Source organism: Protopterus annectens, chromosome 17.part0, assembly GCF_019279795.1.
Source record: "Protopterus annectens isolate FY-2018-M chromosome 17.part0, PAN1.0, whole genome shotgun sequence".
Classification (NCBI taxonomy): domain Eukaryota; kingdom Metazoa; phylum Chordata; order Ceratodontiformes; family Protopteridae; genus Protopterus; species Protopterus annectens.
Genome location: NC_056751.1, coordinates 789,003,904 through 789,021,063, shown reverse-complemented (window position 1 = coordinate 789,021,063; position 17,160 = coordinate 789,003,904).

Here is a 17,160-nt window from a genome sequence, read left to right as displayed (position 1 = left end):
CTGCTGATAACTGCTGATAACCAATGAATAGTCAGTTCCATTTTTTGAATGTTTATATCAGAGGGATTTAATAGTGTACCATTTATCTACTACATTATCGTTTCTGAAGAAGTCCTAATGATCAATAAAGGATGAAAGCGCTTAAACATCAGTTCAGCCTACAAGTGTTTTTTTGTTTCTCCGTTTAACAGCTAAAAGTTCTTTAGACATAGTTTTATTTCTTTGTCGAGCCTTTAGTCGGTTATTTATTGATATATACAGTTATGTCCATGTTGCTGCGTATTTCACACTGAGCCTGGATATTCAACCATATCATGTAACATAAAACTGGGAATTATTTTTAGCAACTGGAGCTGTCTATACAGAATGTTCAACCTTGGAAGCATTTGGAACATCTTTAGGAACAGAAGTAGAGGTTGAAACACATTCTGGGATGGGAACAATGTCTGGTTCACCCTGAGATCTAGAGTCTGCATCACATGAACCATGTTGCGATGATGATTCTGGTACAGGAAGAAGATGCCTGCAATTTCTCCTGTGCTCCACACCCTCAGATTCTACAAGGTAGGATATCAGCTCAGCACATATGCCTGTAACATGACCAATCTGGTTAAAACCTTTCACCATTTGAATTCTCACTGTCTCTCTTTCCCTCAATAGATGAAGAAATCTGCTAGATTTGTCATAACTGGATATCTGGATAGAATGCTTCTTGAATAATTGAGCCTTGATGGTTTTGTTGTTCTTAGCTTTAGGCCTCAATAAACTGGAACTAATAGGTAGTGTCATTCTGGTTTGCCTGAATAGAAGTCTTTGAGCAGGTGAACTAAGTATATCATCATGGGGTATGTTTCTGAGATTAAGTAAGTTAAAAAAAATCAGTATTGTCACACTTTAACCTTTCAAGTAATTGCTTTGCACTCTGCACTGCATGTTCAGCTACCCCATTTGACTGTGGATATTCAAGAATGCTAGTAATCTGTACAAAGGAAGTATAGTAAATTGAGTACCATTGTCAGAAATAACTGTGTGGATTACCATGGACTGAGAAATGATCTTTCAACTTGTTAATAACAGTAATGGATGTTAGGTTAAGTAGTAAATCAATCTCAAACCAATTTGAATAAGAGTTTACCAATACTAAGTAGTGTTGATTGTCCCACTTGAAGATATCAGCGGCTACTATTGACCAAGGTAGTTCAGGAACTTGACTTAGCTGAAGTGGTTCTCTTTGCAAATGCTGTCTAGTAATATTGCATACAGAACAAGAAGAAAGTACTTTATCAATGTCTTTCAGTAATGAAGGCCAAAATACTAATTATCTCGCTCTTCTCTTAGTGGATGCAGAACCTGGGTGACCATGATGCAAAATCTGGATATATTCTTGTTGTAAGGAAGTAGGAACAACAATTTTAGGAACTTTGAAAACAATGCCCTCTTCCATCAACATTTCATCTCTGTAAAGAAAATAGGTTTGCACTTCAGGTGGTACACTAGATTGTTTTGATGGCCATCCAGCATTAAAGTAGTGATTGAGCTTTTGCAAAATTAGATCAGTCTTTGTGTGATCTCTCAACTCATCAAGCCTAGTGATAGAAAAATTACACACTGCCATCACGTCAAAGTCAAAATTCTCTGCATCAAGCCATTCCATTGTATTTCTAGACAATCTGGATAAGGTATCAGTCAGATAGAGCAGTTTGCCTTTTGTATAGACTATTTTGAAGTTGTACTTTTGCAATTTGAGCATAATTTTTTGTAATCTTGCTGGAGCTGAATGCATAGGCTTCTTTAGAATAGTTACTAGAGGTTGGTAGTCAGTTTCAATCTGAATAACTCAACCATAAATATAATCATGAAACTTGGAACATGCAAATACTATTGCCAAAAGTTCTTTTTCAATTTGAGCATATTGCATTTCAGTTTTGGTAACTGTTCCAGATGCAGTGGCTACTGGTTTGTCCTCTTGAAATGTAACTGCACCAAGATCAAATTTTGAAGCATCACAGGAAAGAGTAACTAGATATTGACATCATAGTATCTTAGTGTAGATGGTGTGGCAATTTTCTGCTTAAGGTCTTCAAATGCCTTCTAGTGTTGTTCTAACCATGGCCATGCAATATTTTTGCACATTAGCTCTTTTAAAGGTGCTGTCAACTCACTGAAGTCTGGTATAAACTTGCCTAAATAGTTGACCATGCCAAGAAAATGCTGTAGAGCTTGAACATTATCTGGCGCTGACATCTCAAGAATAGCTGCTTGCTTGGTTGGATCTGTTCTCAAGCCAGTAATGGTAAATAAATGACCTACATATATAACTTCTGGTAGTCAGAATTTGCACTTCAGAGGAATGAGCTTCAAGTTTACTTCATCTGCTCTGTCTAGAACTTTCTTTAGGTTTCTGTCATGCTCTGCTTCACCATTGCCTCCAACCAATAAATCAGGATAACCCCCAAAAATTTGCTCCATTGCATGCTGGAAGACTTCACTTGTAGACTTTTTTCCAAATGGCATCCTTAGGAATCTGTATCTAACAAATGGGGTACTAAAAGTGGTTAGGAATGAGGATTTGCGATCAAGCATCACTTGCCAAAATGAACTCTTTGCATCCAAGACAGAAAAAACAGTGGCATTCGGTATTAGAGCTGTGACCTCTTTGACTGTGCGCATTGGATGATGCAGTCTCTTCAGTGTTTTGTTCAAATCTATTGGGTCAATATATATTCTGATTTCATCTGAGCCTTTTTTGTGAGCTGTTACTATAGACGACACCCATTCAGTTGGTTCTGTAACTGGACAAATTAAGACCTTGTTGTAACATTTTATCCAATTGAGCCTTAACTTTATCTTGCATAGCTACTGGAACTCTTCTTGCTGGTCTGACTACTAGAGTGAACTCTGGGTCTAACTTCATGGAGTAGACAACTGGAAGTTTGCCCAACTTGTCATTGAAAACATCAGCATACTCTGAGAAAATGGCTTCAGAAAAATTGGAACAAGGATATGCACTTATGTGATGAACTTCTTTGGTAAAAAAAAGCAGATTCATTCTCAAGCTATCTTTAAGACCCAATAATGACTGTACTGATCTTCGGACTACATAGAATAACAAGCTGTAACATATATAGCACTGATATTAATTATAGTTTGTTCCAAGATATTTAGGGTTTTTATTGGACATATTTTATTGCATATATTGCTTGTTGCACAGATTTATACATATGATGTTCATATTTTCTTTAAAAACAGTTGATAGTTTTGTATTATACCTACAAGCTGGCATTTTTTATAATTTAGTGTTAGTGGACACATTTACCACATATATATATTTTTTACAGTGGTACTAAGTAATGGCTTATATTATTTTAATTTACTGGTAAAGAAACAATTCAGAAAACAAGGGAGTCTATGTCTTTAAACATTTGTAAGCTTAATTATTCAATTATTCAATTGTATTCAATCAATGGCTTAATTGTTGTATGTATAAAAGGATGGTCTTGCGAACTGTTGGGTATTCTGAAGGAGTCAATCCTAATATTTGACGAAACCGCTTAATAAATTTTATTCCTATATCCTGCTCCGTTTTCATGCTTTTAGTTACTTGGTGTTTTTCTGCAAATTTCTTATATATATATATATATATATATATATATATATATATATATATATATATATATATATATATATATATACACACACACACACACACACACACACAGGTCTACTTCATTTGATTGAAAGACCATTTGACCTAAACCCATTTGATTGAAATTTCATTTGATCGAAAACCAGTATTGAAGGCAAATAACAAGGATTTGTCCCCCTCTCCAATGTTGTCTGACCCTGGAGCTGGTATATATAGTTAGGGAGGTGTGGGGGGCAAAGCCCCCACCTATTTTCATTTAAAATCTGTACTTTATGTGTTATTTTCTTCTTTTAAAGAAAATAAGGTGGGGGGGCTTTGCCCCCCCCAATGTGGGGTGCTGCACTCCCCACACCTCCCTTACTATATATACCAACTCCAGGGTCGCACAACATTGGGGAGGGGGACAAATCCCAGTTTTATGCCTTGAATACTGTTTTTTCGATCAAATGTGTTTAGGTCAAATGGTCTTTTGATCAAATGAAGTAGACCCACACACACACACACTATCTCCCAGATCACAGTACACTGGGGGTACGGGCAAATTTCCAATGATGGCCAATTAACTCCCTTCCCTATAAGAAATGTTAGCTGATTTTAGCATTCGATGAATGGATGTTTGATGTAAAGGGGTTGATGAATAGGTATTCACAGGAATCAATGTTTAATGAAGTAATATAGACCCAATGAGGCAACATTAGTCACTAGCTCAGCACACTGCTTTATGCTGCTTTTGAGGTTTCTGACATAGCTAAAGAAGGCTTTATGGTTGCCTTTTCCCTGGGATGCCATCTTGACCCAAAAATTAGATTTAGCAGACTCAATTAGCCCCCTTAGTTGCCTATGTAATTTGATGAGAAAGTTCTTATCTTTATGGGAGTTACACTTCCTGATTTTAGCCATGAGTTTGTTACATTTGTTGTGTAATCTGTTTAATATGGGATGCTACCAGGGCAGTTTGTTTCTGGGGCTAGTCCTGGGCTTACTTCTGGTAGGTTCAGCAGCTTCTATGCAGCCATTGACATGGTTATACAGAGTTTCTGTGAACAAGTCTGCATAGGCTGCTGTGTCCTCTCGGTTTGGAGGGGCATTGAATTTTGACATGCAATAACTTAGTAAAAGGTAATTTGCCTTGAAATAGTTCCTAACTATTACTAGGTTTACTGGGTTTACTGGGGTTACTGAGTTGATTTTGATTTTGAAGGAGACAGCCTTATGGCTGGAACTTACTAGGGAGACCAGAATATTGGGTAGGGGGTGAAGCATTCTTCCACGTTTGTGAGTATGAGATCCAGCATTTTGGAACCTATAGTGGCTGTATGACTAACTGGTCAAGGGTGTTTATATTTACAAAGTCCAGGAATCCCTGTGCTTGCAGATTTGAGGTCATGTAGGATTCCAGTCTATAGAGGGGTTATTAAAGTCTTCCATGAGTAAGGTGTTAGATAGTTGGATGTTGGCTGGTGAGCGTTTCCAGTAGGTCTAAGTATGAGCAATGAGTTTTGTGGGACATAGAGGGTGACCTATAGCCTGCTGGGAAATGGTACAGGATTTTATATATAGTAGCCTGCACATGGAGAAACTCCAGCTCATCTTGCTGTTTAACCAACCTAGAGGTATGCTTGTTACTGATGTATATCGAGACACCTCCATCTTTAGATCCTGTCTGTGCATATAGTGGTCTAAAAATGTGGAAGGCACTGAAACCTGACACTGCTGGGGTGCTGTTTGTGACTTTAAACCATGTCTCAGTAACTGCACAGATGTCTATATTCCCCAGGGTAAGAAGGCGTGGAGGGAGTTTAGTTTTTTTGTTTAGACTCCTGGCACTGAGCAGTAACACTTTGAAGTCCAGATGAGTTGATTTGGCTATGTCAGTAGGTTTGCCAGTTTGGTATTGCCTAAAAAGGGTTCTATGAAGAAGTATAACATTATAGTCAGTATTGAAAAGCCTAGAGGGACAGGGGCAGACCCTCCTTGGCAAAGGAATGTGGTCTGTTAACCATGTCTTCCCATGCTGACAAATACTGAATCTCCTTTAAATGACAACCGAAATTCATCCATTTGTTAAAATCAGTTATCTTTTGTTTGAACTGTAGCATCATCCTTTGTGAAGGTAATATGCTGCTCAGAGCTAGGCTCATACCAGCCTAAGGCACATATCAAGACCTAGTCTTTCTTTTTATAGTTTAGGAAGGTACATTTCAGGTCAATTACGCCTACATGGACCGTAATGGAATCAAGTTGGTACCTGTGGTGCAGAGACTTAAGTGCATTTGTAACGTGGCAGGTCATGCCTCCCAACAGGCAGCTAATCATTATTTTCTCCTTGTTTAGCCTGGTTAGAGAGGAATCAGTATGTCTTGCACTGGATTCGCCTATGACTTGAATCCTGGGAAGTGTTTTCGCTTGCCTTATGGGCTTTGGATATGTTGAGGATAATCTTTGCTGATATGTGGTCTAGAATGCCTTCATTGTTTAGGAAGATTGCATTTAAGTACCTCAGCATAAGTTGGTGTATGTGTATGTTGCGCACTATGTGTGGTGGATGTTGTGTGTGGTTTTGACAACCAATGTATGCTTATATGTGACACATTAGCTTCCAGTGACATTTTGTATGTACACCTGTCACATATTGTAACTGTTACTTTAAGGATTAAGTAGTTGTCAGTAAACATGAGAAAATTGCTACATTGTCTCAAGATACCACTAGGCTGGCTATAGAGAAGCTAGGAAATTGCATATTCATGTTGTCTGGTCCTCCTAATTGGTGAGTTACAAGGCTGTGGCACATGGAAGTTAACAGAAGGCTATTAAGGGTGCTTTTTTTGGGTGGGGGGGCAGACACGTCTACAAAATACTACATTCTACTAAATTTAATGGTATTGCCATTCAACTTGCAAACTAGCTGCTCTAAGCTTGTCAGTGTGCGAGGTATCAGCTCTATCCCTCTACAGATCCCTGCTCTACCCACACCTGGAAATATTACATTTATACACATCACTGCCCTGCCCACACCTGGAAATACTACACCTATACATATCACTGTCCTGGCCTCACCTGTTGATACTACACCTATACAGCTGACTGCTCTGCCCACACCTGGGAAGAGCACACCTCTACATATCAATGCTGTGGAGACCACATTTACACAGATTAGTGACCTGACTTCCTCTGGCTATATTAGCCTATTCTAATTCCACTTGGAGGTACTGCCAACTGCTGCAGCACAGGTCTATACTTTCCTTGACAAATTACTGTTTCACAGACTGTTGAAAATACTACTGTTACATTCTATTCACTATTGGTACATTCACACCTACAGAAACTTACTTTCCTGCCAACTCTAGGAGATTCTACTAAAGCATGGATCACTCGTTACTGATCCATTCACACATGGAGATAATATCCTCTAAGAATGGCTGTCCTTTTGTCATCTGAAAATACTATTCTTCTATAGATCCATGGTTCCCACACATTTGGAAATGCTAACACTGGCCAACCCAGTCATATGCTTATAACTCCTTTACAGGCATCTTCTGTATTCCAAAACCTTGTGATGTTATCCATGCTGCAGATTAGTGGTGTACTCACACCTCTATTACTATCTCAAGTACTGGTGGGTGTACCTGAAGATTAGCCACTGAACACTGAGAATATGTGGGTGCAGAAACTTGCAACAAAATGAAACATTGTGTATCCAGAATGTGTTATGGATACAGGGTACACTTCACAGACCTGCCACACTGTATGACTGGGATGGCTAAGGAGATTGGACACAAACCCATTTCAAACGGAATGTTTATGGAACACTTAATGGTTACACCTGTATACTATTTAATGTAAAACACAAAACATATTAAATCCCACTACAGTAAACCTTTTCAAGTGTAAAGTAAACCTTTTCAAGTGTAAACTGGTTGAGGCTCAAACTGAGTTCATCTCTCTGATGGTGAACTCTCTGACCGCTATTCTCCACAGGAAATCACTGCTACAGCAGATGCTGTTTGTGCACTGGTATTGATTCCTTTTCTGTGTGAATTTCTTTTTTCTTCATGGTTGTGCAACCATGATGTTAATATATATTAAGTCAGAGGGTGTGAGGGTGACGCTGCCCACATAGCAAATGTAGTGTGTCGTGGCCCACTGCAAAAATTCCTGTTTTTTTTCTGAGTTTTGCCAACTTAAGCTTCAACTGACTTTTTCATCTAGTGGAAGTTTCAGGATGTCAACAATCAGCAAAACATAGTGGAACCCACAGCAACCACAAAACAAACTGTAATGTAAAGAACAGGAAAAAGTACTTAACCACAAGGTAGTTAGTTCCCAAAATGTCCTTCTTTTAAGTCTAGTCCAAACAACATCAAATGAAACCTTTAAGCTATTCTTGGATTACAGTGATAATTAAAACCAGGTGATATGGTTATCTTCAAGACAATATGTAGAAACTGGCTGGTGGCTTATCTCACAGGCTTAAAGCTATGAGCTGCTAGCAAGGTTTGTACTGCAGTCCTCGGTTTGATTCCTTCAAACTCCACTTGAAAATTGTATAAATTCGGGCAAGTCCCTTATCTAGAAAATGCTCCTAGGTTGCACCTAACAATTTTATTAGCCTAATGGGCTTATATAATGAACACATGAAAAGAAAAATGTAGATTAGTGATCTGTCCACCTCTCAGTTACTGTCTCCAATAACAGCCAGGCAGAAACACATCAGTTAGACAGCTAGAGTGACAAACCAATATATACAGTTTAGATCCAATGATAGAAGGTGTGTCATTGCAAGTAATCCCAGACTCTGTTGAACAGAACGGTAAGGCTTTTACCATGTTCCAGTGGCCTATATATGTACACATTTAATCCAACATATAACTGGATGTTTTTCTGTTTCTGTGCAAAGCTGGTATTTTACAGTCTAACTCTGGTGATTTGATATATATTATATTGTACTTTGATGCAATAGTTGCCTTCTCTGTAACTGTGGCTGTCCTTTTGTACAAATGACACCTTATAACATGCCATTCTGGTTGCTGTTAGTATGGCAGTAAATATTTAATTATGCACATCTGTTTCCTTTATTTTTTGCTTTAAAAAACAATGCCTTTCTTCAGAAAAGCAAAACTATTGCCACATCTTGAAACCTCATTTATGGGTTCACTTATAGTAAATTGTGTGGTAATCAGATAATGGAGTTTCAAATGCCTGCAGTGTTTCTTAAGAACTATGCATATGCACCACACTGAAATGCCTTAGTCAGGCTATAGTGGTTTGGTGCAACATGAATCAAAATGAATCAAAAATTGTTTTACACGTTGTCTTCAGAGATATGCCTTGTGAAAACTACACAGAGATCATATGACTGGTTAATGGCAAATTCATATTCCACCTTATTTAGTTTCCCAAGTGATGGTATCTCATGTAGCATAGCTTGGTTGTGACAATCCATTGCAATCCATTACAGCTATACCTGGTGCAACAGCACTACAAGACCAGCAGCTGTTCAGTGCAAATTCTAATTTTGACATGGGCATCCCAACTTAGTGACATTACAAAATGGGAAATCACCACCCTGATTACAATTTTTGTCAGGCTACAGTAATATCATAGGGCCAGGATTTCATTCTGATCTCTAGATGCTGTTTAAGTAGATTGTGTACATTCTCCATGCATTTTGTCTCTGACTTACTGTTATCTGTTTACTATAGTAGTCTTGTATCATTACACTGTGCTTTATTTTTCTGTGGCATAGGTAATTTATTTACAATGCTTTTTTCTGTTGATAGGATTCATAGGAGTTTCAAGGCTGTGCTATGAAACCATGTATGATTCTTCCAATACCCACCCTAAGGCTTTACCTCTTTAATCATAGTAGGATAGGCCAGTTATTCCCAGAGTGCTCATCCAGTCCTCCAAGTTTTGTTTGAAGGAACATATTGAATAGTGTTGCTTAATTTGTCAAATACATTCATTTCAGAGAAGAGAGGTGCTGGGTGATGAATCAGTCTCACCATCATGTTCTGTTTATTTGCTGATGAAGGGTCCTGTCTCTGATTCTAGAACTAGCTATGTTATTTGACATACTGAGATAAAGGAGGTTAAGTATGTACATATATCTAACGGCATGGTAAATAAAGTACACATCACCCTCAGAGTCTATAAGACACAGAGTCTAATGGCACAGTAATGACGTATACATCCCCTGTCAGAACTCTATAAGACACAGAGGACAGGCACAGGGCTTACAGCATCTCCGGCTAACTAAGGACTAGAGATCTTTTTGGTCAGGAAACCCTGTGACTTTTTGAGATTATTGATATGTCATGTGAGGTGCATCCCAGTGTCAGCACAGTACTCTTTAATATGTTAGTGCTGAATATAGGGAAACAATAACATCTCTGGATGTAGATAGAATACCTCTGGCTATTAGTTTTGTTAAGTAGAAGGGCTTCCTGACTACAGTAGCCATGTGATGATCTAAGAAGAGAGTTTATATTACGCTGTTGAAACACTCTTGCATCGAGCACCACTTTGTCAACACATATTCAGCAAAAGTCACTTCCGCAACTCGCTGAATACTTAAATGGCAAACAAATACTTGCCCTGCAACCCAGCATTAATAAATCTTCCTAAACCAAACCCACCCATGTGGGGGCTGCAGATCCCTAACTAAATATACCAACTCCGAGATCACACTACAGTGGAGAAAAGGGCAAAATTGTGTAGCTGGCCAACTACGTCTTTGCCCTTTAAGTATTCAGTGAATTGCGGAAGTGAATTTCACTGAATACGTGTCGACGATGTGGTGTTTGATGTGAAGATTTTTCGATGGTGTAATATAGACCCTAAGAAGAGGGCACTATCACCCCAAGTGCCTGACTACCTTTTCATTTAGAAAGGAAATATTATTTATACTGTAGGCTGTGGTAGTTCCTATTTTCCAAAAAAATAATGCTTCACTTTTTAGTGTTCCGTTTAAGCCTTACAACTCCTTTACAGTCATCTGCAGTATGGATAATATCTCCAGTTTTGTAGGATAGTAGATGACTGTATAGGAGTTGTAATGCTTCACTTTTTAGTGTTCCGTTTAAGCCTTACAACTCCTTTACAGTCATCTACTATCCTACAAAACTGGAGATATTATCCATACTGCAGATTAGTGGTGTTAGGTGTGACACCCCTGCACTGGCCTAGTAATCAAGGAGCCTCAATCCTCACCACTGGCAACAGTGGGGAATGCACAAACTCAGAGGATGACAAGTCCACACACAGTAAAGTGCAATTTCCCTTAAGAGCACACAGAGATCACAGTCAGTCTAGGGCTGGTTTCTCCCTCTTTCTCCAGATCCCCAATAAGACACCCCACTGGCATAGCTATACGGTTGAGATCTCAGCTGAGTGGCCAAACCAAAATCTCCAGTACCCTCTCTGTCCAACAAATGCTTCGTGTCCCTGCTCAAGTAGCTGACACACACACTCCTTGAGATCTGATTTATATAGACACACACACACACACACACACACACACACACACACACACACACACACACACACACACACACACACCTAGGAAAGGCTAGCACAAGTTTATTATCTCTGTCCCCTTCTGCCCATACTATAAGGTAGTGTGTCACTACCATCAGCCAACTCATTAGCTACTTTAAGGCCCTTAGCAAAGGGTGTCCAATCCTACTGTGTAATGTTACTATTAAACCAAATGGTAGTCTGACCAAGAGCAAGGCTATTTAGGAGTGGCTTGTACAATGTCACCAAATAGATATGCAAGTACTCTAAGAGAATAAATATCTCCAAACAGACCAGCCACAATTAAAAGGTTTAAATATATTTAATAATAAATAATAAAAGAACAAGACAATACTCAGTAAGTAATTAGTTACATCAGAGTTCAAAATCACAGGAAATATTTAAAACAAAATTGCAGGACAGTCTCAAATAAATAAAGAAAACATTTAAGCTACACTTTATTATATTACTCTCTGAATCTAAAAGAGTTACTATGCCCTAAAAACTTACTTGCAGCAAGGCAAGTGCAGAGGTGAGTGGATGTTTCCAGCTGATGTTGTTAGGTCAAAGACAAAATACAAAATGCACAGTCTCTCTCTGAGAGAGTTCTTAAATTAATATCAAATATTACTGCTGGGTTAGTATGGATGACATCAGTTTTTGTCACCTGACTTCATTTCCCAAGCTAAACCCGCTTTGTCAGAAACTAACAGAATTTTAGCATCTCCCTGTGAAAAATACACATCTCTCAGATGTTTGCAGATCCTGGAATTCATAAATCAATAAAACATTTCTACATCTTAAACCTAGTAATTACTTCTCTTTCAGGACAATAAAAAAAATCTTCTAGCTCTAGACATTGTGTCCGCTGCTGCACTGAAACTGAGTGATAACATCTCTTTTATTATGTGGTTATGAAACAATTTAATTTCAACTATTGTCTCTAAATTTTTTTCAAGTTAACCTCATGTGTTCCAGTTTCCATTAAACATATACATCTAAACAGTCACAATAGTGCAGGTATATTCCTGTTCTATTCCAATAGGGCATGCTGTGGTTACATTTTAGCTCAGCACTTTACACACACTTCTGTACAAATCATATCAATATTCACAAATGACAGAATTATTTACAAAATTCCAGATAGCTGGGCTGGCAGTATTTCCTTTTGTCACACTAGGTATTAACTAGGGCAAGCTCTTTCCACAGGGTGCAGATATCTGAGAGAACTTTGACAATTACACCCATTTTGCAGTCATCTGGAAATTCGGTTAACCAGAGGTCCTGGTTATCAGTTTTCAGATCAGAGAAATAGATGATGAACAAGAATGAATTCAGTATGGCTCCCTGGGGGATTCTACTGGTTAGGAAACCACTATTTAAAGAGATATCAGCTACACAAACTATGTGGAGTCTGTCTTTTAGCCACCTTGCTATCCTCTTATCACATAAGGATCTATGTTTAAGGCAGGTATTTTCCTTACAATTCCCGTATGAGGTATGGGTCAAAAGCTTTGGGTAGAATGGCATTAGCTTGACCTCTGCTGCCCGCTTGCATCATTCTCTTGAAGAAGTTAACAAAATTTAACAGGCATGCTCTCCACTCAATGAGACCAAATTGTTGTCTGAGCCTAATGATATTTTGTTATCATTATTAATGAGATCAGATATGATGCACTTCACAACTGTACAGATTTGATTGTATGGCTGTTTGGCCTTTAATTTCAGTGGTCTGTGGTAGGGCCACCTTTGTGGAGGGGTATTGTCACAGCAGTGCACCAGGATTTGGAAATACAGCCAGTGGCTAAACTTTGGTTAAACAATTTAAGGAGATGTTTAGCAAGTGCATTTCTAACACTGTTTATTAAGCACCCAGATATGTTGTCAGTTATCATGAATGACATGCTTTTTCATTTTTGATAACACCTTAAGAATCTGCTCCTTAGTGATGATGGGTAGCATAAGGGATTCTGGGATGAAAAGTGTTTGAAAAGGAGATCCAGGGTTGAAGTTGGCTGTGAACTTATTTGGTTGTGAAACTTTGCTCTAGATGATTGTCACTGTTGACACCCCAACCTCATTTGCAAAAATGGGAAAAGTGGTTGTGGATGGATGGATGGATGGATGGATGGATGGATGGATGGATGGATGGATGCATTTGCAATGTCATTGGGGTTAGCATGGGGGCATTATGGAAAACAGCACAATGTTGAGTGTTATTTCTTAGTTTTCTAACACAGCTAAAGAAGAATTTGTATATATGCTTCACCTCAGAAGCTCATCTTCATTCATAGGTTGCTTTACTTGCCCTTATATCCTTCTTAGTTTCTCTGTGATGTTTTTATATGATCCTCATTCTAAGGAGTTCTATGCTTATTGAAGTGTTTAAGGAGTTTTTTCTTACTATAAAGTTTATTTATATCAGTTGACCATTGGGGTGGGGTTGTTTTTAAAATTGCCACTGTATTTGGCTCCAGTAGGAACTGATAGATCTACGTATTTATCTTTCCCCTGCAAGGTTAATTTATCTGCTATCCCTACTACCTTATTTCCTTCAGAAACCTCAGTAGTACTCCACTCTGCAAACAATATTAACCTGTACTACTCACTATAACCTTTGCCATACAAACACAATTTACTGCCCTTCTCTAAAAAAGATAGTCACCATGCAGCTAAGACTCAATCCTTCTTTCCCCTCTCCAGCAGCTGACATAATAAAATATCTGTTCAGACTTAGCCCCATCAACTCACTATTGCCAACTGTCATAAAACCTAACTCTGGCCCTCCACAAAACTAGTCCACTCACCCATTCCCCACATCTAATCAACTCTAACAAGTTGGGATGCACTTTACTCAAAGCCAAAAGTGTCATAAACAAATTAGACCAAATCACTGCTTTTCTCACAGGCCATTCTCCAGACAGTGCTGCCATCGCAGACTTCTGTCAAAAATGACTACCCTAATGTTAGTCACATCTTCCAAGACTACAAATACATATTTGGTACCTGTCCTGGTCTCAGACAAAGAGGAGGCGCTGTGTTAATGTACAAATCCAGCCTCAGCATATCACTCATATCCCTGTCCATCTCTCCCTCTGATCATGACACAAACTGGATACTTACCAAACTCTCCTCCAAATCCTCCACTTTGCAATAGCTTACTTACCTCCACCATCTTCTATTACAAAGTTCCAAAGACCAGTTCATGGCATAATATCCAACATCCCACCCAATAAACAAATTGTCATCCTTGGAAACTCCCACTTAAACCTAGTAAGGCCCACCAGACATGATATTACTGAATTCCTTACTGACTTCAAACTACTCCAGGTAGTCAATAAAGTAACTAGATCAAGCACACTGTCTTACAAACACTCACTGTAATTACCTCACATGCTGCTAATATCTCCTTAATAGATCAAGCACACTGTCTTACAAACACTCACTGTAATTACCTCACATGCTGCTAATATCTCCTTAATAGATCAAGCACACTGTCTTGCAAACACTCACTGTAATTACCTCACATGCTGCTAATATCTCCTTAATAAACACCCACCCTCCCTCATTCAATTTGTGGATACAATAAAAGAACAAAATAAGCAAATATAAAGCAAGCAATAAAGTTGAACATACATTATATAGAAAATAGAAGAGATTTCCTAGTATGTATGTTACATAATGCATGAAAAATATAATACAGAATAAGTAATAAGTCATAAAAACTATACACTTTCTGGCAAGAAACTTGGGTAGTAAATTTCAGTCATAATTTCTGGGATAAATAAAGGTTAGTGTAAGAATCGAGAGAAGGAACATTAGATGGTTAAAGAATTATAGAAAGGTTAGGCTAGAAAGTAGGCAATACAGGAAGGGAAGTAGGATAGATCAAGAAAAAGTCTATGAAGACTAGAGAGAAGGGAATAGAAAAGAGTACTTAGATGGCGGGGATCATGGGCAGATCCAGTTATTGGTTAGATGTTCTTTCAGCCTGGACTTGAAGGAATAGTGGTGGGGTATAAGTCTGAGTGATTCTGGAATGCTATTCCATTATTTGGCAACACAGTCAGAGTGCAGACTAATACCATTAGAGCTTTGAGGTTGTTAAACAGATAGTAGATACATGTGAGAAGAGTGTAGTTCATGAGATGGAATATAGTGTTGAAGTAGTGATGACATAGTTTGTAAAAATGAGGAGTTGTACAGTATTTTGTGTGTTAGTGTTAGTGTTAGTTAATTAAAGGTGACAAGGTGAGGTAATATGAGCCAATTTAGGGACTTGAGAGCAGAAGGTGAGAGTAGTGGGCCTGCCCAGTGGAAACTTTAGTTATTTTATTATAATATTGGCTTAGTTTTGCTTTGAGGGAAGAGTGAAGATCGGTTAGAATAGGTGAAGCATATAGAAGGGAGGGTAAGAGATAGGTGGTGGCAAGGGTTACTCTTGTGGAGTTAGAGGAGAATTTCTTAGCCCTATACATCATGCCCAAATTTTGATTATTTTCTTTTTTATGTTGTTGCTGATATGCAGGTCACACTTAAGATTGGTGTTGATAGTTACACCTAACAGTTTCATGTCTGAAACCACGTTGATTCAAGTATTGTTCAGAGATGTAATAGCAAAGTTAGAAGTATCTGGAAGAAATTGTTTTGGTAAAAATAGCAGTTTAGTTTTTTTTTTCTTGGGTTAAGTACTAGATGGTTGTTCATGATCAAAGACTTGATGGAACTGAATGTTTCCTGAGTTAAGCTCTGTAGATGAGAAAGATTCCTGGCAAAGCAGATTAATGTAGAGTCATCGGCATATTGAATTACAGTGGCTTGTTTGGTGGCAGGATTAAGTTGGTTAATAAAAATGTTGAAGAGGAGCAGATTTAGTATTGAGCCTTGTGGTACCCCAGTACTGACTGATAAGTAAGGAGAGAAGTTAGAGTTCCATCTGGCAAACTGATATCTGTTAGGGAGATAGCTAGTGATCAATTGAAAGGATGTTTCAGTTAAGCCCAGAAGAGATAGTTGGATAAGAGTTTGGGGTGGGAGACAGTATCAAAGGCTTTGGATAGATCTAAGAACAGAGAAGAACCAAAGTTTCCTGAGTCACGAGCTTTGTTGATGGTGTCAGTAAAGGATAGTAGAGCAGTGATAGTGCTGTGTGCTGGTCTGAATCCATGTTGGGTGGGAGACAGAAGATTATTGTCAAGTAGGTATTGAATAAGTTGTTTATGGATACATTTTTATAGAAGTTTTGATAGTGGTGAAAGAATAGCAACTGGCCTTAAGTTAGAAATTTCTGTGAAGGTGCCACCTTTGTGGAGGGGAAGGATGTAGAATTTTTTCCACAGGGAAGGGACATAAGCTTCCCTGATAGATCTATTAATGATTATGGAGACTGGATAGGCGTTTGAGTCAGCAGCCATTTTAAGGACTTCGTTAGGAAGACTGACTGTAGAGGGGGAACATGGCTTGAGATTGCACAAGAGGGATTTGATGAAGGAAGTGGGAACTGATTGAAGGGAAATGTGGAGTGGCAGGTAATAGCAGGCTGAGGGAAAGTAGAGGGTGATGGAGGAAATTTGTTAGTGATGAAAGCTATGCTATCAATGAAATAAGAGTTAAACTGAGATGCTATGTCAGGGGAGGTACTATCACAGGAGAGTTGGGGAGGACTGACTTCCTGGGTGTATGATTTTTTTGATAGTGTGCCAGAAGGTTTTTGGAGTGGATTTGTGCTGATCTTGTGGCTTTGCTTATAATTGTTTTTATCTAAATTATCCTGTTTCTTTACAAGGTTATGCAGTGCTTTGAACTGCTATAAATTATTATGAGTCTTATGTTTTAGGAAAGTTGTCCAAGCCTTGTTTCTTTTTTATGAGTGATTTGGTATAGACAGAAAGTCAAGGAGTATAGTTGGTTTTGACTCTTTTACTTCTCGTGGGAGCTAAACTGTCTAAGGTGTTTAGGAATATAGAATTAAATTGTTCAACTGCATGATCTAGCAG